The sequence below is a fragment of the Octodon degus genome, unplaced genomic scaffold (genome assembly GCF_000260255.1).
Source record: "Octodon degus isolate 3935 unplaced genomic scaffold, OctDeg1.0 scaffold00047, whole genome shotgun sequence".
In the NCBI taxonomy this organism is placed as follows: domain Eukaryota; kingdom Metazoa; phylum Chordata; class Mammalia; order Rodentia; family Octodontidae; genus Octodon; species Octodon degus.
The window spans coordinates 12,325,835-12,353,161 of NW_004524623.1; the positions used below are offsets into that span (position 1 = coordinate 12,325,835).

General features: G+C 36.8%; 1 non-coding gene and 1 pseudogene across 1 annotated transcript; one reads left to right on the forward strand and one right to left on the reverse strand.

The window, feature by feature from the left end:
- Positions 1–1,514: 1,514 nt before the first annotated feature.
- Positions 1,515–3,851, forward strand: LOC101578639 (annotated as a pseudogene).
- A 6,543-nt stretch (positions 3,852–10,394) lies between these two features.
- On the reverse strand, positions 10,395–10,497 carry LOC111817056. Its single transcript, XR_002821330.1, has one exon. It is a non-coding gene; the product is annotated as a U6 spliceosomal RNA (small nuclear RNA).
- Between the last annotated feature and the right edge of the window lie 16,830 nt (positions 10,498–27,327).

The following is a 27,327-nucleotide window of genomic DNA, read 5'->3' on the forward strand; positions in this document are numbered from 1 at the left end:
TGGGAGAGGGTCCGGCCCATGCTGAGCCTGGGCTGGGACTGATCCCGCCGGCGCAGGGTAGCAGGAAGCTCTCCACACACTCACCGGACCTGGGCTAGGACTCTCAGAGTAATTTTTATATGGATACTTTCATGCTAAATTAATACAAACTTGTAGAAAATAAATACTACTGAAGCCTCTTTCAACTCCTCTAATAGTGCTTTTAGATAGTGCTTTTAACTCCTTTAATAGTGCTTTATAGTAGAACAATCTGTCTTCATTGGAAAACTTTATTTCATTTCCATATAAACTTTTTTCCTATTGTAATTTTTGTTGAACATTTATCTAATACTTAGTGATCAAGTCTACACAATAAAGCAGCATTTTTCCACATCTCCATTTAATCTGCCTCTGAGTATTATTACTTCCATTCTGGGACAAAGATCACCTCACACTTTTTAATTGTAGTTGGTCGATTCAGGAAGTGAGGTGACTCTTAAATGACTTTTCTCACAAACAAAACAAAAAAAGAGAACACATAAGTGAACACTTTCAGAAAAAGAAATCTTCTATCCCTAGAGTATTATTTTCTTTTCTCCCTTACTTTTAGTTATTTCTTTTTAGTCAGGTTCAAACAAAATGCTAAAAAAAATTAACAAACTGAGTCTACATAGACTGTTATTTAGTTTTAGTGAAATTTTAAATTATTTCAGTAACATTTGTTCCATAGAGTGTCAAGTATCTATCTGATGAGAAGAAAGAATCAAGCAATGTATCTCACAGTGATAGTTATAAGTGATAAAGACTCAGGAAGATGAATTACTTGGTCCTCGTATTGATTTAAGAAGACATAGATGATAAATTTGAAGGAGAAAAGTGATGTCTTTCTCCAAATAGATGGTCTGTAAGTTCCTAAAATGCTTCTTGAAGTAAAAGGACACAAAGGACTATTTTATCCTAAAACAATCTCGCAATCTTGGCAGATTTCCAGATTACAAAACTTCTTGACTATACTCTCAGGACAGGGTATTTTTAAAGATGATGTAATATTCAATGGATGTAGAATTAGAAGATTTGGATTTAAAAATAAGATTTGTCTTACTGGCTTGTGATTTGGAAGTATCCTACCCATAAGAGAGTGTTTGTTGAAGACACTGTACGCTGACCTCAAGGCCACGTGACACACACCACAGCAAGGCAGCTTCAGGCTAAAAGCAATTCCGCTGTGTCCACTGGAGTCTGCTTCAGGCTCTGATGGGAAATATGCTACTAAAGCATCAAGTTAGTCCTGAGAATTCTGGTCATGCATTTTGTTGATTATATAATAGAGCGCTACACATACAGGCTAAGGTTTACATGCTTTTTTATAGCTAGAAGAGGTTGATGAGTACTCATGTAAGTGCACAAAATTTTTAATTTCATCTTTGTCAAAAATAAGATTTTGCTATTAGCTAACCTTTTCTATCTCACTTAACTCTTTTGAGCTTATTGTTTTGCTTTTCTAAAGCAGACAAAAATCCCAACTCAGCTTGGGAATGGCTGGATTTGGTGCTATGGAGAAACTTTTGGTAGAATACAAGAGTGCTGTAGAGAAGAAACTGGCAGAGTACAAATGTAACACCAACACAACCAATTGAACTAAAATTAGTTTGTTTTCCTGAAGATCTGGAGAACAACATTAGACCTTTATTTCCTGAATATCTCCATCAACTGTTTGGGAATGATGAAACTGTTTTTGGTTACAAAGGTCTGCAGATCCCGTTATACTATTTTACTGGTAGCCTGTCAACACTGTTCCATGTTGAATATGCATCTACAGTTGATGAGAACTTTGACTGTGTACAGGCAGATGATGTGGAGGGCAAAATCAGACAAATCATTCCAGCTTCATTTGGCACAAACACAAGTGACTTTCTTTATTGGAAAAATAAGTCAATTTCAAGCCATTTGGAACATTCCTGCAAACATACTCAGTTCTCAGTCTAACAGGAGAAAGCTTTACTTTTCAGATACACAAGGCTGACCTGACATGTAGAGGCTTTCGAGAGTATCAAGAAAGGCTTCAGGCCTTTTTGATGTGGCTTATTGAGACTGCGAGCTTTATTGACCTGGATGAAAGATGGCACTACTTTCTAGTGTTTTGAGAAGGATAATAAGGATGAAGCTATGCTCTTTGCAACCCTAGGCTATATGACAGCCTATAATTACTATGTGTACCTAGACAAAACCTGGCCACTTATAAACCAGATACTGATGCTGACTGCATTTCAACGCCAAGGCCATGGTGCGCAACTTCTTGAAACAGTTCATAGATGCTGCAGTGCATCTCCTTCAGTTCTTGGTACTACAGTAGAAGACCCATCCAAACATTATGTGAAATTAAGAGATTTTGCGCTGGTGAAGCTTTGTCAAGATTTGCCTTGTTAGATTATGGGGCCAAAGAGGAAAGTGATCGATGATGTAGAGTGTGCCTAAGGAGAGTCACATGGAGAGAAAACATTCTCTCAGGCTTTCACGGAGAGCCAAGCAATGGTCCTGACTCATCCACATGGCTGACACTGACAAAGGTTCTACAATCTGAGGTACAGGCTCTCAGGATAAATCCTGAGGGGATTTCACTGACCTTGTCAGACCCAAAAGCTACAACTCTTGTTGCATAGGTCCTGCTTTACCTTGGTCTTAACCATCCAGCAGAAAAGTATAAAAACGAAATATAAGAAGTAAAGCCATGCTGTTATGTTGAGCTATAGGGAACTCAGGTCAACAATTTCTGACATTGCCAGTCAAGCGGAAGACCCAATACTATTATGGGCTACTGGACTCTTTTAGAATATTTTGCTGAGTTTACACACCTATAATATTCAAATAACTGAACTTAACAAAAAAAGGGGATACATATGAATGTCCATTTTGTATCTGTGTATTCAAAGTGGGATAGCTGTATAGTTACATTCTCTTAATGAATAGAGGGATTTGTTCTAATGGTGTTTGTAAATAGGATATCAAGTCCGCATCTTGTTCTAATGGTGTTTGTAAATAGGATATCAAGTCCGCATCTTGTACAGCAATTAAGCACTAGGAAGAATATATGCAGTGTGTTCATTATTGAAACTGTCCTACCGATTTAATTTGAAACTGTCTCATTGCTATTTGTTTATCAATAAAATTATGGGGGAAAAAAGGGAGAGGCAGCAGCAGGAAGCAAGCCTTTGTTTCTCTTTCATATTGTATGCAGGCTGCCTGCCCCAGGGAGGGTGGAGCATTCACACCATATTCCCAGCATTGGTCTGTGAGTCAGTCACAAAGTCCCGAAGTCACTGCCATGACCGCATGAGGCTTTGGGAAGACATCTAGACACAAACTGTATGTGCGAACTCCCCATGATGACTGGAACCAATGTGTATTGTAAACATGTTCTAATAAAAATATAAATATAAAAAATAAAAAATAAAAAAAAGATTTGCCTTGTTTTTCTCAGGAAAATTCACTGCAAGGATTCAATGAAGATATTGCAATGGAAACACCAGCAGAAGCTCAAAAAATAAGCAACATGTTAGACGGGTTTATGAAATTATTCTACTGCTGATGGCTGATGAGTGGTGATAAGCAATACAGAAGCTACAGGCTGGATATTAAGAGAAGTCTGGGCAGCCCTTAGAAGAAAAAAGAAAAGAACTCTTGCTAAGATGAGAAAATGTCTCGGACCAGAATTGACAAACCAGATGAGCCAAACAGAAATAAGCACGCAACAAGAACAGTTGGAAGAAAGCTTTCTGGAAATAGGAGATTAGCAGCATGTTATGGAATAGCTGGTTCAAGAATCAGATTATTCTGTACAGGAAGCTCCCAAATTTCTGTACATTGTGCTGTGAAAAACCTGATGACAACTCATATTCACATCTTACATTAATAGTTTCCTATGTTATCATTAGTTGAATATTTTCTTTTGGATAGATTTTATATTTTAAAAATACAGTTTAGAAAGTTTATGAACATATATTGCATGAAATATATACCTTCTAAAATACCACTGCTCTTGTTTTCTTCTTTTTTTGACATCAGTTATTTTTATTTTAAAGAAAAAAAATAAAAACAATGGTACAAAATCTCAAAACAAGATTTTAGGAGAGTAACAATGGTTAGTACATTGTGTTATGTTACTGCCAAAGTAGTTTCTCATATTACAAGATATAGGCAAGAAATAACAAGCAAATAACATAGGTAAAAACCTCTTTTTTTAAGTCAAGAGAATATGGAAAAGTACTTTTTAAAGTTTCTAATACTAGAGGATATCATACAATGTCCTTTAAATAAATTGTAAGTCAAAGATACAGTATAAATCTTAGAACAAAAAATTAAGATTAAGCAATATTCAGAAAATTAAATGTTTCAAAACAATTGAACTAAGAAAAAGTTTTCATGATAGTAAAGAAGTACTAAGAGTAAAACACAAGATAAATACTGGAATGGCAAGAAAATGACCAGCACTTCTAACCGTTTGAGGATAGGATATAGCACAAAGTTCTAGTGTGTTGTGGACATGCACAATGACCATGACAGTTACTGGTGGCTTTTCTTCTTAAACAGTATAACAAATGCATAGTTGCAATAAAAAAATCCCAACTCTAGTTACGTCATGGAGTCTTAAAATATAAGTTTAAAAATATATATTAGATTGTCTAAGAATGATTCCTCCATATGAATAAAAGCCAAGTCATTAGGTAACACTTGAGGACTTAGGTATTTGCATGCTTATATTTGGTCATCTAAACAACTAACTTGAAGACAACATTATGCAATATAACAACCATTGTTGAATTCTTATTATTTTTAGTGAAATTCTATATCATTTCTAGTGGATGTTTTTTTACTATTTTTAGTCTCTATTTGTGTAAGAGAGTACAAATTAGAATTAAAGCAGAAAAATTACAAGTGATACAGATTCTCACTTAACAAAGTTACATGAATTTCACAGTATTTGCTGTCATGCATTTCAAGAAGGAATGCACAATGCTGGGCTTCAAGTGGAGCATCAAGATAAATGCTAGTGAGATACATAACAGACAATCTCATTATTTGGAAATTTGCAGAGTCTGGAAAGGGCTGTAGACTCAGTTCAGTGCGCCCAACAATTATATTTTTGTCTGCTAACATAGTTTACTTAAAGTTTGAATCGGAAGGCACTTTAACACGTTCTCCAGCTAGCCACATGTCTAGTCTCTCCTTTTACATTTACCTGCTCAAGTCAAGGATGGTACATCCCTCCAAAAGTCCATATGGTACATTTACTCCCACCCTTAGCCAAATGAATACTCCAGTACATACTTTGAGTCTGATACTTTTTCGAGCTAAATTTTCTATCCATATAATGGGATAATGTTACCACACTTCAAAGGTAATTGGGGATCAAATTAAATATTTTAAGGAAAGATACTTTAAATTTTTATGCATTACAAAAATTGTGCAGAAAGTGTTAATGACACTCAAGAGAAACAATGACTAAAGTCTTTCATTTAATGGGATGTGTTCTTGGAAAGCTGTAGGACAAAATACATGGATTGAGTATTGAAAGCAGTAGATGACCTATGGATTATGCCAGGCTAAAACACAGCTCAAGTTATACAAAAAAATGAAATGATTTAAATATTTTAATTGTAAAATCATAAAACAAAGGTTTCCAAATCAATTCCACATGGAAAGATAGTGAAAAAGGAGAAGCAAATAACACACAATACAATTGTTATGGCTATAGATCTAAACTACTCTTTTACTCAGTGTCAAAAGTTCAGTGAGTTCAGCCAAGAGAAATGGATCAAGAGGGCCAGCCAGATAGCTCAGCAGACTGAAGCACCTGCTCAGGGAGATCCCAACGGGCGGGGTTCGATCCTTGGTGTGCAGCGCTGGCCCCACCCCCGGGGTGCATTGAGAAGGCGATTGAGACTGGGCATGGTGGCACGCACCTGCAATCCCAGGACTTGGGAGGCCAAACACAGAAGAATCACTATGAGTCCAATTTATGTGGTGAGACCCTGTAGACTCTGGAGACCCTGTCCTTAATACAGAAAGAAAGAAATGGATTGAGTAATCAGAAAAGGATGTAAGAGCTATGATATAAGTAGCATCTAACACAGCCAACATTCATAGCCATGGGAACATTATGGTTGACCAAAAGAAGGCCAGTTATTATTAGAGTAGCTGTTAGTCACTGAAAAAATAGAAAACAAATTTCTTTAAATTTTTTATACAAGAGTGTACAGTGGTTAAAAATAATGAGGACTAAAGGGCAAAGAACATAAATATGTTCTTTGTTGGACCAGCCACAAAGTTGATTTGTTATTTGGTCATCTAGCAATGGTCAAAGGATTTCTAAACCCTAAGTAAACACACTTTTAAAATTCAGCCCGGTGTTTTTATAACTCAGTTTGACATGTTTCAAAATGTCATTAATAGGCTAAGAAAGTACTACTAGAGGAATTTCATTCAACCTCTGTACTTCTCATCATTAACTAAGTCAGCATATGTTAAGTGAGAAATTACTCTGGGTAGCATACAAAGTCATAAAACTAAAGCTGTCCACCAGTACCATGTTAAAAGAAACTAGTGATATTATGAATCTTCTAAACTGGATCTTCAGCTGTTTGAGGATGCCAGAGACAGTTCCCTAAGAAAGTAGTAACTGAACTGAAATATGCAGAGGACAGGTAGAAGCTAAGTGGTGGGGAAGATGAAATAGGCAGGGAGTGTTCAGGCAGAAGAACAGTGTAACCACATTCAAAGCAGATGCAGAGTACTACTGAGAGCACCAGAAAGGAAGGAAAAAAAGAGATGCTGCAAAGGTAAATAGGTTTAGTCTTCAGCTCCTTACTTGTAGACTGTATCAAATATTTTGGTTCTATGAGCAAATGGTACCTTTTATTTATTTATTTATTTATTTATTTATTTATTTATTGATATTTTTAGGGAAGGGTTTACAGAGTGTTCAGGGTCTCACTACTAGATTGGACTCATAGTGATCCGCCTGTTTACAGCCTCCCAAGAGCTGGGATTACAGGCATGCACCACCACACCAATCTCAATTGCTGTCTCAGAGTACCCCGGGGGATGGGGCTAGCATGGCAGGCCAGGGGATTGAACCCCCAGCTCCTAGTCGGCCCAGCAATGGTACCTTTTTAAGTTTTGAAGCAAGAGGTGATATCTCTAATTTACAGTTCATAAAACATTGTGATGTCAGTGTGAATAAGAGATTTAACAGTGCACTATGCAGCCTGGGAGATTAGGGAGTGCCTGCAGCAGACAGAAAGCTGTATGGTATGGACATGGGCAACGGCCATGAAGACAGAATATTGACTTGATAAACGTTCAGGAGGGAAAATCAATTAATAGCATTAAACTGTACACTGGAGAAAAGGAAAGCATAATGTGGCAAATAATTCCAAAGATTCTGGGTTAGGTATTGATGCTGGCAACACTGGAGTAGAACCAGTGGGTAGAAGGCAACAAAGAGCCCAGAGATGACGAACGTCAGGAGCCTTAGAGATAAGCAGATAGCGAACGTTGGTGCTCCAGTGGAATTAAGTTTTGGGTTTTAGAAATTTCCAAGATCCTGAGAACAAACTTGTATGTGACCTGCACACATTTGTTAATAGAATATTTGAACATTCAGAGCATTTTGTGTTGGTGATCACCTTGCCGTGTTGTGAATAACTGCCCAAAGCACTCAGCTGATCGAATGCATTGACTGAGAGATCAAGACATACTGAGAGTTGGGGGTTTGCTGGGTGGATGTAACAAAGTAGTAGAAGAAGAAGTAGGAGTATATTGGACATGAACATTGCTAGACTGTAACTGATAAAGGATATTATTTGAAAACAAGGAAAAAAGGATTAGTGGATACCAACGATGTCCTGTATAAAGGCAGCCTGAATGGGAGAAGTTCAAGACCAGTGTGTCATGTGATTTAATTATTGGTTGAGATGGAATAGTGACAGAGGACAGCAAAGTATTATCAGAATGGATGGAGCAGTGGGATGGAAAAGGAACTCGTGGACAGGGAGGTCAAGGTCTGAGAAGCCTGCATGCTGAATAGCCTATGTCCCCAAGCAATTATAAAGAGGAAAGGTAAGAGGAAGAAATAAAGAACCAACGCTAACGTTCTAATTCCTGGCTGCACAAAAATCAAGGAACAGGAACCATGTGCTGCTCCAGGAGCTTCAAAGTGATTAACAAAATACATTTTTTTTTAGTACTAAATATTTGCAGATTCAGAACCTAGCATTTTTGACTATTTCATATTCCAGCAGATAATTCATTCATTTCTCCCACTAAAACACACACAGAAAATACAGCACTGAAAATATTTTGACAGTTTTGATCATTAGGAAGAAATAAAGACAGTCAAAAGATATTTCTTGTAGGCTCTTGGACAGAGAAAGGAATTGTAATTAAGATGTTGAATAATTTAATGATGTATACTCTCCAGAGCATATCTACTTTTACTGCTCTTGCTATTTCTAGATCCTTTTTTTGAGCCAGTGTGTTTTCATGAGTGCTGATATTCACCTGAAACCTGAATCATTCTCAGAAATCAGCTCTAAAATGGAAACTAGGGCTTTTCCCTCCATCTGAAACTCACTTGAAAGAACTAGAGCTGCTGTGTCAATTGCTTTCAAGAATAATAAAAGCCAAGGTAAAAAAAATGCTTAAGAATGATGTCATAGATTTCTTTTTACAGTGCTGGTTACCTAGACTTACCTTGTGAAAACTTCGGTGCTGAATTTTCAAGTCCCTGACTGCAGTGCTACTTAGATATATGACATGAGTTTGGTATGAATCCCTGATAAGTACAGTGTCATGAATAAGTGACTTATTGGCAGCCTCTGAGATAATGTAAAGACAATTTAAGAGACAAGCAAAGTTTTCACCATGCAAATCTAATTTGGAGAATTTTCTTTTTTTTCTTTTCTTTTTTTTTTAGGGAAGGGTGTACAGGGTGTTAAGGGTCTCACTACTGGATCAGACTCATAATGATCTGCCTGTTTACAGCCTCCCAAGAGCTGGGATTACAGCACATGCCACCACGCCCTGTCTTGGGAGAGTTTTCTTAATTAACTTACAATTATTTCTCCCTTTTACTTCACTGAATTTGTCTGACAAGTTCTATTTTTCTCTTATACAATATACCCACTTTACTCTTACCCTGGCTTTCAAATACAATTCTCATTCCATCCCTAACTGTATTCGTAGCCTTGTCTCCGATGGGCTCCTAGATCTCCCATCTTCCTCAGACATTCTTTACCTCTTGATATCCCTAGAAAATTGACTGTCTCAATTTTCTACGCATCTCTCTTCTTTGAACTGAAGCAAGGTACGGTGGCCAAATCAATTTACCAGTGATTTCCAGACTGCAGCAAGCAAAGCAATGCCTTGGCTCACACAACTATATATACCATAACTACAAGCACCTAGCAAATGCTGTGTTACATGCCCAAGATGAAATACATTTGCATATAGAACTAATTTAATACCCAGCTAACCTTAAAAGAGCGCAAAAATCTAGGATCGTGTCCAGGCAGACATATGAAAGGGCAATCAGTGGTCCATAAAGGAAAGGAGGAAGAAGAGGACCTGAGAGCAGGCATTCTGAGATGCTCCTGCACTGCTCGCCTTGAGGAGAAAGGAAGGAGCTTCCAGGAGAGAATTGTGCGTAGCCTTGAGAAGTTGCTAAAGGCAAGGAAACGGTCTCTTGTAGAACCTAGAAGCAACAGGGTCTTGCAAATCTTGATTTTAACCCAGAAAGACCCCCTGTGGATTTTGACCTCTGGAGCAACAATAGAATAACTTGTGGAAGCCACTAAGTTATGAAAATGTGTCACAGTAGCCAAGAGAAAACTAATACACGAGTTTCGACTTTCTCGATTGTCTGCCTCGGTATGCTCACATTCATCAACAATTCTCCAGCCACAGCAGTGACTAATGTTAGCAGATCCACCTCAGTTAGCTCATTGCATAGCAGTAGGGGCTTCCCTTACTTACTGATGGAATCATAATTCAATGGAAATAAAAACTTCTCCTGAGAAGGAAACAAGGGGAAACGGTGCATTAGAAATGACAGAGGCTTCTGGTAGCCCTGCAGGGGAAGACCGCGCTCCTACGCCTTTACCCGTCTCTGTCATGTGCTACGTCATCAGCGCAGCTACTTTTCCTCCATATAAGACTTTCTTTACTTCTTTTTAACCAGATTGATTCCAAGTCAAATTCATTTGATTACACGTCTAGCATCCATGTATCTATTTCTCTTTTTTTTTTTTTTTTATTGAGAAAGAAGTAGCAATGAGACAGTTTCAAAACAGGTTAGTAGGACAGTTACAATAATTAACACATTGCATGTTGTTGTCTTTGTAGTAGTTATTCACAGTACAAGATGCAGACATGATATCTGCATGCCATCATTGCGCAGGGGCCATGCTAATCTTCTCTGTATCGTTCCGATTTTAGTATATGTGCTGCCGAGGCGAGCACTGTACATCTATTTCTAGGTTATGCCCCAAGAACTATAATATTGTTTATTTTTATTTATTAAAATAGTTCCTGAAACAACTCTTTTTGAAAGACATTTTACAAAATAGAATAGACATCCTGACCACTTGACTTGCATAACTGAATAATAATCTTTAAATGCATAACTAAGCAATTTCTAGTGACAATAATCTGAATTATTTTTCATAAAACTTTTCGAACTGGAATTGACTGTTAAAAACATGAAGACAAGTCAAAAGAGAAAATTTAAATATATTTATAAAAAACAAAGTTGAAATCTCTGTCATTCAACCCAAGATAAATTTATAGCCATCAAGCATTGGATTATTTCTAAAAATAATGTCAAGGTCATAAATAGACTATTAATGTTTTTATATTTAGAGATGGTAGCAGAAAACTGCTTTTTAAAACCCTAAATATCATTCTAGAATGTTGGATATTCCATTTTACCCTTTTTTTTTGCCAAAAAAGTAAAAAATTGTTTTTTATGGCCAAGAGTGATAATTTTGAGACAAATGAACAACCACATGATTCAGTTATGTGGAATAGATGCATACGGTGCTTATTTTACATCTTTTTCCATATCCTTAATATAATAAGCATATTATCATAAAAGATTCACAAAACCATTACATATTTGACTGTGTACCTTAAGAAATAATTTCAAAAATCTATTTGGAGGAATAAATATTTTGACAATGCATTTTTTGTCTTAAGATAATAGGCATTTTTGCCTTTTCAGGAGCAGAGACAACCTCTACTATAGAGTATGTAAAAACCTGAGGAATGGAGAGAAACATACCAAAATAAAAATTATAATAATAATTACTTATTAAATAATTACTACAACATAGGTTAGAGGATATTTCTTAAACTAAAGTTCAAGCAGAAAAGTTGTAGGAGAACAAAACTTTCTAAAAAAAGTACTTCAGATATGTTTCCTTTCCTTGAAGGTTCACAGTCTTTGAAAGGATTCAGCATATAGATTTGGAATAAAATAAGCCCAGATCAAACTGAATATCAACAAAACCTAGGAAAACAAATTTTGAATCTCATTTTTTTACCCTTTCTTCTGGAAACTTCAGGCAGCTTACCTTAACTTTATTCAATTGGTAGAAATAGTCATCCACTTAAGATTGCTGTCATTACAAAATATTGATAAATAGGTAACTGATATTATTTCAAGAAAATGCTAAACTTTTTAATGAAAGTCTTTTCAGTCCTATCTAAACATGACAAATAAAGCACCTGCAAGCAGGCGCAGGGGCCAGGGGTTCGATCCCTGAGCCTGCCGTGCCGGCCCCGCCCCCGGAGCATGCTAAAATGACAATGAGACTGGGCGTGGTGGCGCACGCCTTTAATCCCAGCTCTTGGGAGGCTGTAAACAGGTGGATCACTACGAGTCCAATCTAGTAGTGAGTCCTTGAACACCCCATAGACCCTTCCCTAAAATACAGAAAAAGAAATAAATAAATAAACATGACAGAGCAGAGGGAAACTGAGGTGACAGAAAAGAGTAGAAATGTTTCTGCGTGTTACCGCTGAATAGAACTGCGTTACAGCAGATTCTAGAACACGCACTTTTATTTATAAAACCAATTGTGCCTATTTCCACTTCACGACAAGAATATTTGATGGCCAAATACCTTATCTGAACCTAAAAAAATCCTTCATAGTCTGTTGGTGAAAATGGAGCTCCTAAAAAGCTTGCATTTCACCATTCTGAGTCATGAAATGATCTAGTTCAGTTTTGACAGCTTTTAGAAAATAAGCACTTCATAGGACTTTATTCCATATTGTTTCAGTTGTCAGAATCCCTTAATGTTTCTCTGAAGTTTCATATATACTGCAAAATAGAAACACTGTTTCATCATTATTATCCAGTTTCTTACTTCAATTTGAGTTGACATAAAAATGAGATTATTTGAACCCATCCCTTAAAAATCAACACTTTATATTTTAATGTAGGGGGTTTAGTAGCCTCCAAACCTTTAAAGTTTAAAAAATCTCAATTGCAGGATTAATTTATTTCTTGAAAGCTCATATACTTCAAGAAATGTTTGTCAAATTTGATCTATTGCACACCGAATTATAAAACATCCTTGCTTCTGGGCTACATGACCAGCTATAAAGTTTCAGCCATTACCTCTCTGGCTACCTCTGCATACATTCTATGGTATCCACAGCAGAAAAGGGATTAAATGAAAAGTTATAAAATCATGAAAAATATTTGAAACTAAAAATTTCATGAGTGAATAATAGATAAGAAACAGCGTTTTACTTACCTATGGTCCAAAATATAAATCTGCTTACAGTGAAAGGAAACCTGAATAAGACAGTTAAATTTTACATCTGTATTAGGTTCTTTGCTGAAAGTTCAGAATTTCAAATATTATTTCATGTTGTCAGTGCATTGTAAAACAAAAATCAGTGCTTTAGGAGAAGATTACACAGTTTCTATAAACAAAGCCAATCACACAAAAAAATTTAACATTAGATAAAAATATTAAAAATGTTTAATAATATATAGCATCATTTTCATGGAAAAAAACACCCTGTACCACTTCGGGGCACTAAAGTGTTGCAGTTATTTAGAAGGTCATGTAAAAATAATGATCCATCAGAAAAATGTTGTGAAGGAAATAGTCATTCATATACATTTTTTTCTTTTTTTTTTTTTTTTGGCAGAACTGGGGATTGAACTCAGGCCCTTGCGCTTACTAGGGAAATGCTTACTCTACTGAACCATCTCCCCGGCCCCTCATTCATCTCTTGACCACTAGAATACATACTCCAGTGTTTATCCATTCAAGTTTATGTAAATAAAATATGTTACTTATTTAAGATCATATGAAAATTTCAAAGTCATTTGAAAATAATTGGGTTGCTTTTTTTGTTTTTCGTTTGTTTGTTTGTTTGTTTGTTGTTTTTGTTTTTGTTTTTGTTTTTTGGTGGAACTGGGGATTGAACTCAGGCCCTTGCACTTGCCAGGCAAGCACCTATTCTACTGAGCCATCTCCCCAGTGAAAATAATCGTTTTTGATTTTTTCTTTTGCTGTGATATGAGAGAGACTCAAAATGTAGTATTTGCAGCACGCATTTCACATCACATTAAAGTTACTACTCATTATATTCTAGTTCAAGTGCTAGCTTGACTTAAAGAGCAGTTTCCAATTGGAAACTAAGAGTATTGTAGAACTAAAATATATTTAACCTCTAAGTGCCATTTCATTTATAAAAACAATATACTTGATTTTATTTAAATTTAGTGCACCTTAAATCCAGGAGAGATACTGCATCTGGCTTAGGTTTTACCCCTGCCATGTTTTTACCCAGATGCCAACAAAATGAAAGAACTGGTTCATTAGTGAATACTACTTTTCCAAATAATGTGGTGACCAGTGGCATCTGGTTCTTTTTATTTTGTTCTATCTAGAATGAAGATATTAGGATTTGAGAGTAACCTCCATTTGAATGCTAAAGCTGTCCTTTTAAGCCGCATGCCAAAGGCTGGCCAGATAGCTCAGCAGACTAAAGGGCCTGCTTAGGGAGACCCAGCAATTGGATTTCAATCCCCTGCATGCTATGCTGGCCTCGCTCCTGGGGCGCACTGAGAGGGCAACTGAGACTGGGCATGGTGGTGTGCACCTGTAATCCCAGCACTTGGGAGGCTGAAAACAGGAGGATCACTATGAGTCCGATCTGTGTAGTGAGACCCTGTAGGCCCTGTACTAAATACAAAAAAATAATAATAATAAAATTAATAAACTGCATGCCAAAAGATATGAACTTCGGGTCTTTGATATGTAGCACAGATACTGTAGAGCACTGTGTACACCCAAATTATTCATGATGGTATTTATTTTTTTTAACATGAAAATGTTCAATTAATTTTATTTTTTTATAATTTTATTGTGAAACAAGTAACAATGAGACAGTTTCAAAACCGATTACTAGCACAGCTTCAATAATTAACACATTGCATAATGTTGTCTTAGTGGTTATTCACTGTATAAGACGCAGATATGAGATCCTGTCCACAAACACAATTAGAACAAATCTCTCTATTCACTGAATTAAGAGAGTGTAGCTGTATATCTATCCTAACTATTTTGAGTATACAGATACATAATAGTTGTTCATTTGTATCCCCTCATGTTGATAGTTAGACCATAATGCCTCAGTAGAGTGAGGTTTTAGATAAACAGTGTGAGCACATGTTTCATTGCTGTATTAAAAAGACTTTGTTGTGTTTAACATATAAAGAACTGTGCACGTTTAATACGTACAACTTGATGCGCTTGAAGATAAGTATATGCCTGTGAAACCACCACTACAATCTGTCAAAAACCCACCAAACACCTCCACAAGTTCCCTTCTTAAAATATGTATTATAATAATGCTCTCTTCTGTATTATCTCTGTGTGTGTGTGTGTGTGTGTGTGTGTGTGTGTGTGTGTGTGTTGAGAAAACTTGGGACCTATCATCTTGGTGCTTTTTGAAGTACACACATCAGTGTAGCTAACTATAGACAGCATACTATATGGTAGATCTTTAGGACTTGTGCTTCATAATTTTGGTAAAATACCTCCCACTTTACCCCTTCCCCCAGCCACTGGTGACAGCTCTGCTCTCTGCCTCCATGGCTTTGGCTATTTTAGACTCAATAGATCAGTGATGCTACACAGTATTTTCCCTTTTGTGCCTGGCTTGTATCACTTAGCAAGATGTCCTCTTGGTTTAGTCATATAATCTCAAACAACAGGATTTCCTTCTTTTTTGAAGGTGACTATTACTCCTTCATACATAAATATCACATTTTCTTTATCAGTTCATCCATCAGCCCATCCTGGCTATTGGGAATAAAGATGCAGTAAGTGTGGAAGTACTTGAGTCGCTGTCAAGCTCTGATATATATATATATATATATATATTCCAGAATTGAGATCTCTGGATCTCATAGAAGTTCTATTTTTATTTCATTTGAGAAAGCTCTTGTCTTATATAATAGTTTCAGCAGTGTACATTCTCTGAGTATATAGGGGTTTCCTTTTCCCTATATCCTCCACAACAAAAATCTTTTAAAAATTATGCACTCCTCATTCTAAAGGATGTGAGATGACATCTAACTGCGTTTGTATTTGTTTCTGCAACGATCATTTCTTTTGAGTACTTTTACACTATTAGCTGTTTTAATATCTTCTTTGAAGAAATGTCTGTTTAGCTGTCTTACCCTTTTCTAATGGAATTATTTTGCATTTTTTCCTGAGTTGTAGAGTTCTGCACATATTTTCAACATTATTAATCTTTTAGTAAATTAATTGTAGTGAGAGAAATCTAGGGAAGGTTTAGTGGCACAGGCCTCTCGTCCCAGTTTTATGGTTTATGTGTAGATGTCCTTCTATGCCAATGCAGTCGGAGGGTGGCTGCTAGAATTAGTGTTTGCTTCATGGTCCACTGCTGGGATTATGGGTGTGAGTGCTCCGCTTGCCATAGGCAGCCTGCTCACAACATAAGAGAGGGAAAGAGGCCTACTCTCTCTGCTTCTCCCTTTTGGCTCTTGTTGCTTTCGCTGTCACCCACTACCATGAATTGCTGCCCTCTGCCATATGCCGTTCTGCCTTGAAGCCAGCCAAGCATGGCCTGAAACCTCCACTGACTGTGAACTAAATAAACCTTTCCCTTCTTAATGTTGGGCGTCGTGTATTTTTGTCTTAACAATAAGAGGAAAGTAACCGAGAGACCCAGCATCCTGGGAGGCTGAAGCAGGAGGATATAGAGAAACTGAGTAACTTAAGAAAATCCTGTCTCAAAATAAAAATAAATAAATAAATAAAGCAAAACAAGGACTAGGATTTTAACCTAGAGTGAAAGCCCCAATTCATACTCCTAGTGCCATCACAACAGAGAGAAAGAGAGAGAGAGAGAGAGAGAGAGAGAGAGAGAGAGAGAGAGAGAGAGAGAAGAGACAGACAGACACAGACAGAAACAGAGACAGAGACAGAGACAGACAGAGAGACACAGACACAGAGACCAAGACGGACTTCCTAATTAAATTATTCCACTCCGTACAATATTCTATTCCTCTAGTAGCAATGATTATTTAGTGTTAAGAATACTTTAATGGCTTTTACATATGAATATGTTGGATGAATACTAAAGATACGTGTTTTGAGTAGCTTTATTCAGCGACAACATAAAAGTTCACTTAAAATAAATGTGATGTGTGTGCTTTCTTTGTAAAATATAATCACTATTCACGTCTATCAACGAAACTATTGTTCAAGAATGAAATGCATACACAGTACTTGACACAGCTTTTAAGCTCACCATCTGATATTTTAAACCAATTATTTTGGCATGTACTATTTTTGTTTTCCCTCGACAAAGCTTTTCAATGCAGAGATGATTTCAAAGAAGTTATTTTGATCCAGGTTTTTGATGGCTGTGTTTTGAGGCCACTGGAAGAAAAGAATTTCTCCCTCTTCTGATCTTGACTTCCTCTAGATGTTCCACGCAGTTCCTGATACCAAACTTTGTGGCTATTTAAAGCAGTTAAACCACTTACAAACTTACAAGTATAATAAGCTACCAGAAAATGGCCATGAATAACTAAAACTAGTGTTAAATTCTTTATCTCCAGACCTTAAATCAAGTGAATGTTTTCCTACTTCTTCTACTTCAAGTTTTATCCAGCTTATTTTCCCATAAAAACAGTTTTTGGCAATTACTTTGACAACAAATATCTGAATTTATTTGTTTCTTTAGTCTTTTATTAAAAAGACCTGAATCTATCATCCTGAACAACTGAATAGTCACTACTTCCCCACGTTTTTCTCCCACATAGTCAATCACTCTAAAATACTTCTGGGGCCAGCCACATAGCTCAGCAGATTAAAGCATCTGCAAGCAGATGCAGGGGCCGGGAGTTCAATAACCGGGCCTGCCATGCCGGCCAGGCCCCCGGGGCATGCTGGGCCGGCAATTGAGACTGGACATGGAGGCGCATGCCTGTAATCTCAGCTCTTGGGAGGCTGTAAACAGGCAGATCGCTACGAGTCCGATCTAGTAGTGAGACCCTGAACACCCTGTAGACCCTTCCCTAAAAATACAGGAAAAAAAAAAAAGATACTTCCAGTATACTGCTTTATGTACTTTTCCACAGAAAGTTACGTTGCTTTCATTTCCTTGACCCAAAAATTATGATAATCTTCTACAACTGTGTGTGATCACAAAGCTCATGGCCACATAACCTTCACTATGTAGAGCAAGACTGCCCATGTTTGGGGATCAGTGAGATAACTCAGCTGACTAAAGTGCCTGCTTAGGCAAGTTTAGGCAAGTGCAGGGATTGGAGTTCATTCCCCGGCACCACATGGCATGCTAGCCCTGCCCCCATGCATATTGAGCCAGCCACAGAGTCTGGACGTGGTGGTGCATGCCTGTAATGCCAGCGCTGGGGAGGCTGAAAGCAGGAGGATCACTACGAGTCTGATCTAGTAGTGAGATCCTGAACACCCTGTAGACCCTTCCCTAAAATACAAAAACAAGCAAACAAACAAAGATAGTTGAACTATTTTCTTCATATAAGGAGTCATTTTTCCCAATTCCTTTTCCTGTTAAATAGCCCATTACTTATGTACATATGGATTGGGTCTGAATCATTTCTATCCCATTGATTTAGATGTCTTTTTTCATACCTACCACGTTGTATCTTCAGTTTGTACCTTGCTGCCATAGCTTGACTTCCAGTCTTTGTTCTTCTTTTTCAAAACTGACGTGGTTATTCGCTTGTTAGTTAGAATGCTTGCATCACTCAAAATCTTTATGTGAAATCTCACCCCTAGGTGCAATGGTATTTAAAGGTGAGGCTTTGACAGATGTTTAAATCATCAAACTGGACCGTCCATGTGGAAATTTAAATCCACTAAGTGAAGACACAAAAAATGACCATCTGGAGCCAGGAAGTGGCTCTCTATACACAGATTCTTCACCCCCCTCATCTTGACCTTCTCAGTCTCCAGAGAAGTAAGCGATAAGTATCTTCTGTTATAAACTATCCAGCTAGTGGTATCTTTGGTAGCAATCTAAATAGACTAAGACAGCACTCAAATGTATTTTGTATTCTTAATATAAATTTTAGCATCTACTTCAATTCTTACAAAATTATATTGGGATTTAGATTTGAATTAATTCCTTGGTTGAGAATTAACAAGTTTATAGTAGGTTAGTTCATTCACAGTGAGATTTTGTCTGTAGGCATGAGGAGGCATTTACTCATATATTCTTTTATGTTTTTCAGTAGTTTCAATTTTTCCACAATATTTTCATCTCTTCTTCTTAATTTCTAAATCACTTTAAATTGTTGGTATATATGATTAATGTAATTGTCTGCTATCTTTTCTAATTGTGAATTTGTGACTTAGAAAATGGTATTATTGCATTATTTCAGCCAACTGCTGAATTTGTTCTTATCGAGAAATATTGTAAACTGTTTTGTTAGTTTTAGTAGTGTTTTGAGTGATCTTGCTGTGCTGATTAGTTTATGAAAATGACACTATAATGGTTTTTCCAATCAGTATACTTTTTCTCTTTCCTTATCAAATTGGTTAGGTCACTGACCAAATGTTCAGTAGTACTGCTAAGGTACATTTCTGATCATTTTAATCTTAGCACTTCATTCCGAATTTCCTGTATTTTAGACTATAGCTTTTATTAAGTTATGGAAATTTCCCTCTATCTATAACACAGATTTAAAAAATATTGTAACTAGGTATTAATTTCATCACTCCTTTTCCAGATTCCAGTGAGATAATTATTGTCTTGCTATCAGTGGGATACATAATCAGTATTCTAATATGCAATAACCTTTGCATTGTTGGAATAAACCCTAACCCATCGTGATGAGCCATATTGAATATTTTAAGAAACTTTTTCATATGTCATAGTGTGAGTCTATCATTCTTTTCCCTTTTTTGTGTCTCTTTCCCATTTGGAATTAAAGTTAAATGAATTTTACAAAGCTGACTACAAGTGTTTTCTTCCTTCATAACCTGCCACAGTTCTTTGAGTGTTTAGATGAATACATTAAGAAAACTCATGTGGCCCATGACTTCTGAAGAGGCTGAATGTGTGCTAATCGGTATGCTGAGCTGTGAAAGGCTCAAGTCAACAACTTCTGCAGATAACCCACTACTATTGTGGACTGCTGGACTGTGTTGGATTGTTTAGCTGAATTCATGCACCTCTAGTATTTAGATGGCAGTGGAATACCCATCTCTGAGAGGACTAAAGAAAAAAAGGGGATTAAAAAGAAAGGACCATTTTGTATCTGTATATACAGAATAGTTAGGATAGATATTCAGTTACTTTTGCTTAATTCAATGAGAATAAAGATCTGTACTAATAGTGTTTGGACAGGATATCCTGTCTGCATCTTGTACTATGGATAACCACTAAGAAGATAACAATGTATAATGTATTAATTATTGAAACTGTCCTATTAATCAGTTTTGAAAGTGTCTCATTGTTATTTGTTTCTCAATAAAATAAAGTTTTTTAAAAAGTCATTTCAGTTTCTTCAACCAGTCTACTAAATTTTTTCTATTTTGTTCTGTGCCAATTTGAGTATACCATTTATAAATTTTCTAAATTGTGGGGCTGACCTGATAGCTCAGTAGACTAAAGAGCCTGCTAAAGCAGAGTGCAATGGCCAGGTTCGATCCCTGGTGTGCTGTGCTAGCCCCCACCCCCGTGGGGCAAGACAGCCATTGAGACTGGGTGTGGTGGCACGTACCTGTAATCCCAGCACTTGGGGAGTTGAAAACAGGAGAATCACTATGAGTCTGATCTATGTCGTGAGACGCTCTAGACCCTGTACTAAATACAGGAAAAGAGGGGGCTGGGGAGATGGCTCAGTGGAATAAGTGCTTCCCTGGCAAGCACAAGGGACAGAGTTCAATCCCTGGTTCCACAAAAAAAAAAAAAAACAGGAAAAGAAAATCCTAACTTGTGAATATTATATTTTAAAATTTATCATGGCATAATCATATATAATATTGCTTTACTAGATTCCATTCACTGTTTTTTTTTCCATTCACTGTTGTATCTATAATCTGTCACTTCTTTTTCATTCTGGATTTCATGTATCTTCTACTGTTTCTATTGTTGTCTATATTTACCTGACAACTGTTTGCTTATCAATATTTTCAAAGAGGGGTTGGGGAGATGGCTGGCTCAGTGGAATATGCACTTGCCAGAAGCACAAGGGCCTGAGTTCAATCCCCAGTTTCACAAAAAAAAAAAAAAAAAAAAAAAAAAAAAAAATTCAAAGAATCAGAGATTATCTAATTGAGCTCTTCTTATTTTCTTTTATCATTTCTTTCTTTTTTGTTTGATGTATTTGGTTGTTGCAGGGTCTCACTACACAGCTCGAACTCGCTGTGATCCTCCTGCTTTCAGCCTCCCCAGTGCTAGGATTACAGGCATGTACCACCACACCTGGACTCTGTGGCTGGCTCAGCATGCCTGGGGGCAGGGCTGGTGCTGTGGTACCAGGGATCGAACTGTGGTCCCTGCACTTGCCTAAGCAGGCGCTTTAGTCTGCTGAGCTATCTTGCCAGCCCCTCGTTTCTTATTTCACTGAGTTTTTTTTTTTTCTTACCTTCTCATTTGACTGGGTTTACTCTATCATTCTGTCAGTGTTTGATTAACTTCTTAAATGCTTGCCTAGAGTTTTTCTTGCTTTTTTTCTCATTCTGTGATTAATGTACATGAACTTCAAATGTTTCAGCAGTGTTGTTGCCACACTACTTCTGACATAGTGTTTTTAGTGTTACGCAGGTCTAAATATTTTCTCATTTGTCTTATGTGCATCTTTCACATGAGAGTATCTAGTAGGACAAGTTTTAGTTTCCAAATGTATTGAATTTTAAGGAATTCTCTCATAAATTTCATTTTATGATAATTTCTGATATGTTTATTTTGTGAACTTAGGATGTTTCTTTGAGACCTAAAATGTGATTGAATTTTATGATTGGGCTTAAAATAATTTATAAGGTTACATCTCATTTTAGTTTACATGCTTTTTATTCACTATTCATTTGCCCAGAATAGAAATTTTAATTTGTCTCATGGAATTTTTACAATCATCTTTGAATTAATTTGTTATTAAAATTACGGATTCAGCTTTCTTATGGTTGACATTTACTGAAATTATTTTTTTTCTGGCATCGATATTCAAACTTTCTGTTCTTTATATGCAAGAGTAGCTAGACTCTTCTTTTATGTTGGTTATTCCTATAACAGAACTTAGTTTTCTCACCTTATTTTATACATTCTGTCTACATTTTAATTGTTTTATGTTTGTCTTCCACTAAATATATAATGTTCTCTGATTTAAAAATACAAATGATAATTTCATTTATCTCAGTGTTACTCTTAATTTTATATTACTTAGGCATATATATCGTGATAAGTTAACACAAATGCTTTCTTCTTGAAAATATTTATATCTCCTTCCTGAACTAAAAGATGACTTAGCACAGGCTTTAATTCCCTCTAATCCCTCCATACTCAGCACACCACCTCTTTATTATATTGCTATAATCCATAAATCTAGTTTTACATTGATTAATAGAGCAAAGGAGATATATAGTTGAATAGATGATAAGTGGGGAGACAGACATACAGATAGACCTAACAACAACATGTAAATTGATTTATTTTATGTGCTGTATTTATATGTTCATTTATTCAGTGCTACTTTCTGAGTCATAAAAGATAGGAGTGACTTCATTCTCTGGCTTAATTTGAGTACTTTCTCCAAGCATATTAGAAGACAAGGTTTTTGGATGATGAATTTTGAGAGCATTAGTAATTTTACTTTCACAGTTACATGACAGATAAGGGGATAGCTAAGATTCCTTCAGAGACCTCATCCTTTTCACTTAGGAAAGTACTTTCATACTCATTGTCCTACATGATTCTCCAGAAGACTTACCCAAGTCTGCTGCTCCCAGAAGTTTAGCATTTACCCCTAGAAGATGTTAACTGCCTTCTTTTTTGTTTCCAGTGCCTTCAGTCTGATTCTCAACTGCCCAAGGATCCCTTTGGATCCCTTTCACAACTTCCATGAAAATGACAAGTTCACAAATTTTGATGTTGACAGTCTCAAGAAAGCTCAACTTTGCTCCAACTCACGGTTTCTTTCAGGGTGACCACCCTGAGAATTTGGTTTGAGAGGATTTCTAACAGATGAGTTCTTTTACCCATATTTTCAAAGACTATTTAGGTAATTATCAACACCTCCAGTGTCTTAACTCAAGGGAATGAAGAATATGGTAATTTCTAGTGCTGTGGCAAGGACAGGAGAAAACAATTTTAGAATCCTGGTGTGTAGGAGTGGCAGGAGTTGGACTTGATATGAGCTGAATCATTCTGTGTAGGCGGACCTCCCCACACTGCCCACATACTGTCAGCATGCTTTCTACACAGCCAACCAAAAGTCACAGGTATTTAGAGACTCAAGACTCAGTCTCAAAAGATAGAGTCCAATCTTTTAGACCATTGAAAAATATGCATATATGCATATATAATGAGGCACATTAATATGAAATTTAATTATCCAAGGACTATTTTAAAAGCCTGGCACTATGCTGTGTGTTCATATTACATTAAAAGAAGTAACTAATCAGATAAACTGAAGTCATAATTTTTAGTCTCATTTGCTTTTCAGTGCGGTTTCTACCATGGCTGTGTGGTCTATTCCCCAGATCACACCTTGGTCCTCATTCAGCTCTCATCCCTCTGGCTCCTTGCTTCTTCCTGATTGCATCATGCATGCTCACCGTTTCCATCTTCTCAGGCTTGACACCTTTGCTGCTGGGTGCCTTCGAAGCAAGGCCTTCTTTGACTGCACCCTGTACCACTGAACTTTTACCATCAACCCCCGGCCTCTCAGCTGTGCATGTGGTATATCTCTTATCACCACTTGTCACAGATAGCATTATTATGCATTTTCCCCAACACAAGACAAATTCTATGATGTGAAGTACTTTAGAGGGTTTGTCAACTTAGCACACTTAAGAAAATGACCAGAGTCAGCAATCACTTGACTCTAACTAAACAATAAAAAATACAAAATTTATGTGCATCTAATTTGTGGCGATAATCATGTAATTCTGAAATGACAGACCAATGGGAATGGTGAAAGATTTATAAAATGTCTTAAAGTACAGAGAATTTTATACAAATAAAAATTACTATTATTTTTTCCTGGTTCCTGATTCTTTATAGTACTTATTTACCCTTTTATGTGTCAGATATTGTGGAGAACTGTGTGGGTTTTTTTTTTTTCAGTGCTGAATATCAACTGGAAAGTGCTTAACTACTGAGCTGCACTGCAAGCCCTGAGGGCTGATTTTTAGTCATCTGAATCATGTTTCTTTGAAAATAGTCATAGATAAAAGTTTAGTGATAAAGTCAGCAAACATCTAAGCACCTATGCATGAGTTTCTAGAAATTTTTCACTTGTCTTGTAAATTGCAATATCAGTAATTGGTTGTGTTTTAGGGTTGCAATTATAAATCGTCAAACTCATTTTTACAGCCATATTATAGAGTGGGTGACCAATGCAATTTTTAACTCCTATACCTGAGCTGTAAGAAGTATCACATGACCACACTTTTGCAGTCTGATTTAAATCAAACTCCATTCTTTGTCACAGTGACCACTACAGTCTTTATTGAACTGCTCCTCCCTTTCTACACATAAGTCAATAAAGATACTGAGGTCTTACACAGTTTCAGAAATGAAGGGTCCCTAGTCTTTTGTCCTCACTGACAATGGAAAACATGCTTGTATTCCAAGTTGACATTTTTTTCTGGGGGTGAGCAGGGATAGCAGAGTTACAGGCTGCCTTATCACCTTCGTTTCCATCCCAGTTCTCTTTGCCTTCCTTCAAAATAAAAGATTGTAAACACTATCACTTTGATTTCCCATCCTCTATCAGTGCCTAAGTTAGCTATGTACTTCCTCCGAGTAGCAAAGTAAAAGCAGAAGCTCATGGGTGTTGCTTTTTGCCCTGGTCACCTCCTGGCACTGCTCCAGGGAAAGTTAGTGTGAGAATGGAGGTGTGGGTGCCTAGGAAAAACTAACGCACAATAGCAATCATACTAAATTGGGGGAACAGACAGAGGTCAAAACTCCTGGGACAAAATACCCTATAACCACAACTGAAAGGAGGAATTTTTTTGGCTCATGGTTTCAGGGGTTTGGTGGATGGTTGGCTGCCTTCAGGACATACTCAGATGGTGGAAGAGCACAGTAGAGGAAAGTGCTTTGATCCGTGGTGTTCAGGCAGCTGAGTGACTAAAGGGATGAGTTAGGGCCAAGCACACTTCTGGCGAGTAACATGGCTGGTGACCCACCAGTTCAGACAAGGTCCCATTTCCTGAAAGCACCTTCAGTTAAGAACTCATCAGTGGATTGATCCACTGAAGAATACAGTGTCCCCCTGACCTACTACCTCCAAAACCTCTCCTCTAAATCCTGAGGGGATTTGACTGACCTTATCAGATACAAAAGTTACATTTCTTGTTATATAGGTCTTGCTTTATCTTGGTCTTAACCATCCAGCAGAAAAGTATAAAAATGAGGTATAAAAAGTAAAGCCATATTAATATTCTGAGCTGTAAAAAGATCAAATCAACAACTCCTGACATTGCCAGTCTTACAGAAAACCCACTACTATTATGGACTACTGGACTATATTGGAATATTTTGCTGAATTCATGCACCTACAATATTTAAATGACAGTGGAATGCCCTTCTCTGACAAAACTAACCAAAAAAGGGGGATACAAATAAGTGACCATTTTATATCTGGATACTCAAAATAGGATAGATATACAGCTGCATTCTCTTAATTCAATGAATAGGGAGATTTGTTCTAATAGTGTGTGTGGACAGGATATCATGTCTGCATCTTGTACAATAAATGACCACTAAACCAACAATATGCAATGTATTAATTATTGAAACTGTGCCAGTAATCGGTTTTGAAACTGTCTCATTGCCATTTGTGTCTCAATAAAATTATTTATTGAGACACAAATGGCAATGAGACAGTTTCACAAGAATATAGGACACATTGTAGACTTAAGCATACTGTTACTGAATGACTGAGACAAGTCGAAGAACACATGGATTAGCTGTTATTTTAAAAATAAATAGCTGTCATTTTAAGCTTTTTTTGAACTTTTTTCTCCTAGCATTATATATCTAAATGAAAGATAGGCCTTGGTTAGGGGAAACTTTGTCTAGCTGCCAGCCCTGCTGTCTCGGGTTTCCCTCTATGAAGTATCACCTGCAGTCATTTTCCATGGTTAGAGTCATCTTTCTGGGATATCATGACAGAATGGGCACGCTATCTGTTGTCTTAGTTCACTTTAAATGCTGTAGCAAAAGGTTATACACTGAGTACTTTATAAAAAACAGAAATTTACTTCTCATAATTCTAAAGGCTTTCAGTCCAAGATCAAAATGCTGACTTTCTCATTCTGAGAAGACGCCTTCTGCTGTACTCATGTGATGGAAGGAAGAAGGTAATTCTCATGGCCTCATCTACAAAGACACATCTCTAAAGATGCTAATCAATTCCAAAAGTCCTTGCTTCCTTTAGTGGTTAGATTTTAAGATATAAATTTGGAGGGATATAAATAGTCACGTCAAAGTATCTATTGTTCTTAATAACTTTCCAAAACTTGTCTCCTTACCAGTATTTTAAGAAATTCCACACTTCCCTAAGTAGAGGTGGATCTTGCCTTCACCCTCCAATCACTTTATCTTCCTCCTTCCTTTTGAAGGAATCAAACGTAGTCACCAAAAATTGTCTTTAGATCCTTAACTGGTGTCTCTTCAGAGTAGGACACAGGAAAGATCGATGTAGTGAAAGCAGATGCTGGTGCCATACTTACTCTTCACATGAATTTACCCAATTATACTATTACGATCCATCCTCTCCAGAGGAAGTTATTAATACAGTTATTCAAAACAATCAATCTTAGATTTTAAGTTCTGTGTAAGTTACCCATCAATCAAGTGAATGATAAACACACAATAGATTATTGTTTAAAATAGCTAGGAACAAATCCCCAGGCTTCAAACTTTGACCTCTACAACAAAAGACAATCAAAGATACAACTAAAATTTAATTTTAAAACAAATTTTATCACTAAAGATAAAATTAAAGTTGCATATCAATTCTACATCAACCACTTGAAATCTCTTTCAGTGCAGACTCTGTATTACAGAATATTTATATAAAGTGAGACTTACAAACCTTTCTTTTTACGCAGAAATATATAAAATGTAGGTGTAAAATTATTCCAAATATTGCCTTTCATTCTGGTTAGAGAAGTACACTGTGATTTCCATATCAGAAAAAGTCACTTAGGGGAGATGGCTCAGTGGAATAAGTGCTTCCCTGGCAAGCGCAAGGGCCTGAGTTCAATCCCCAGTTCCACCAAAACAAAAACAAAACAAAACAAAAAATTCCACAGAAAAAGCCACTTGACTCCTTTGTGCTCCATTTACAGTTGTGTCATTCCTGTGCTTCCCTTTGTTTATAGCGAAGCTCAGCTTCCTATGTGCTGTCTCCAGCTCTCCAGTGACTGAAGCCCACTTAACCATAGTTTTACCTCCACAGCACTGCTAAAGTACATTGCCATAGCTGGTAATGGCTGTCGCATTGCTGAGCTGAACTGGCAGCTCTCACAACTGTGTATCATCTCCTTCATTCATTTTCTAAGT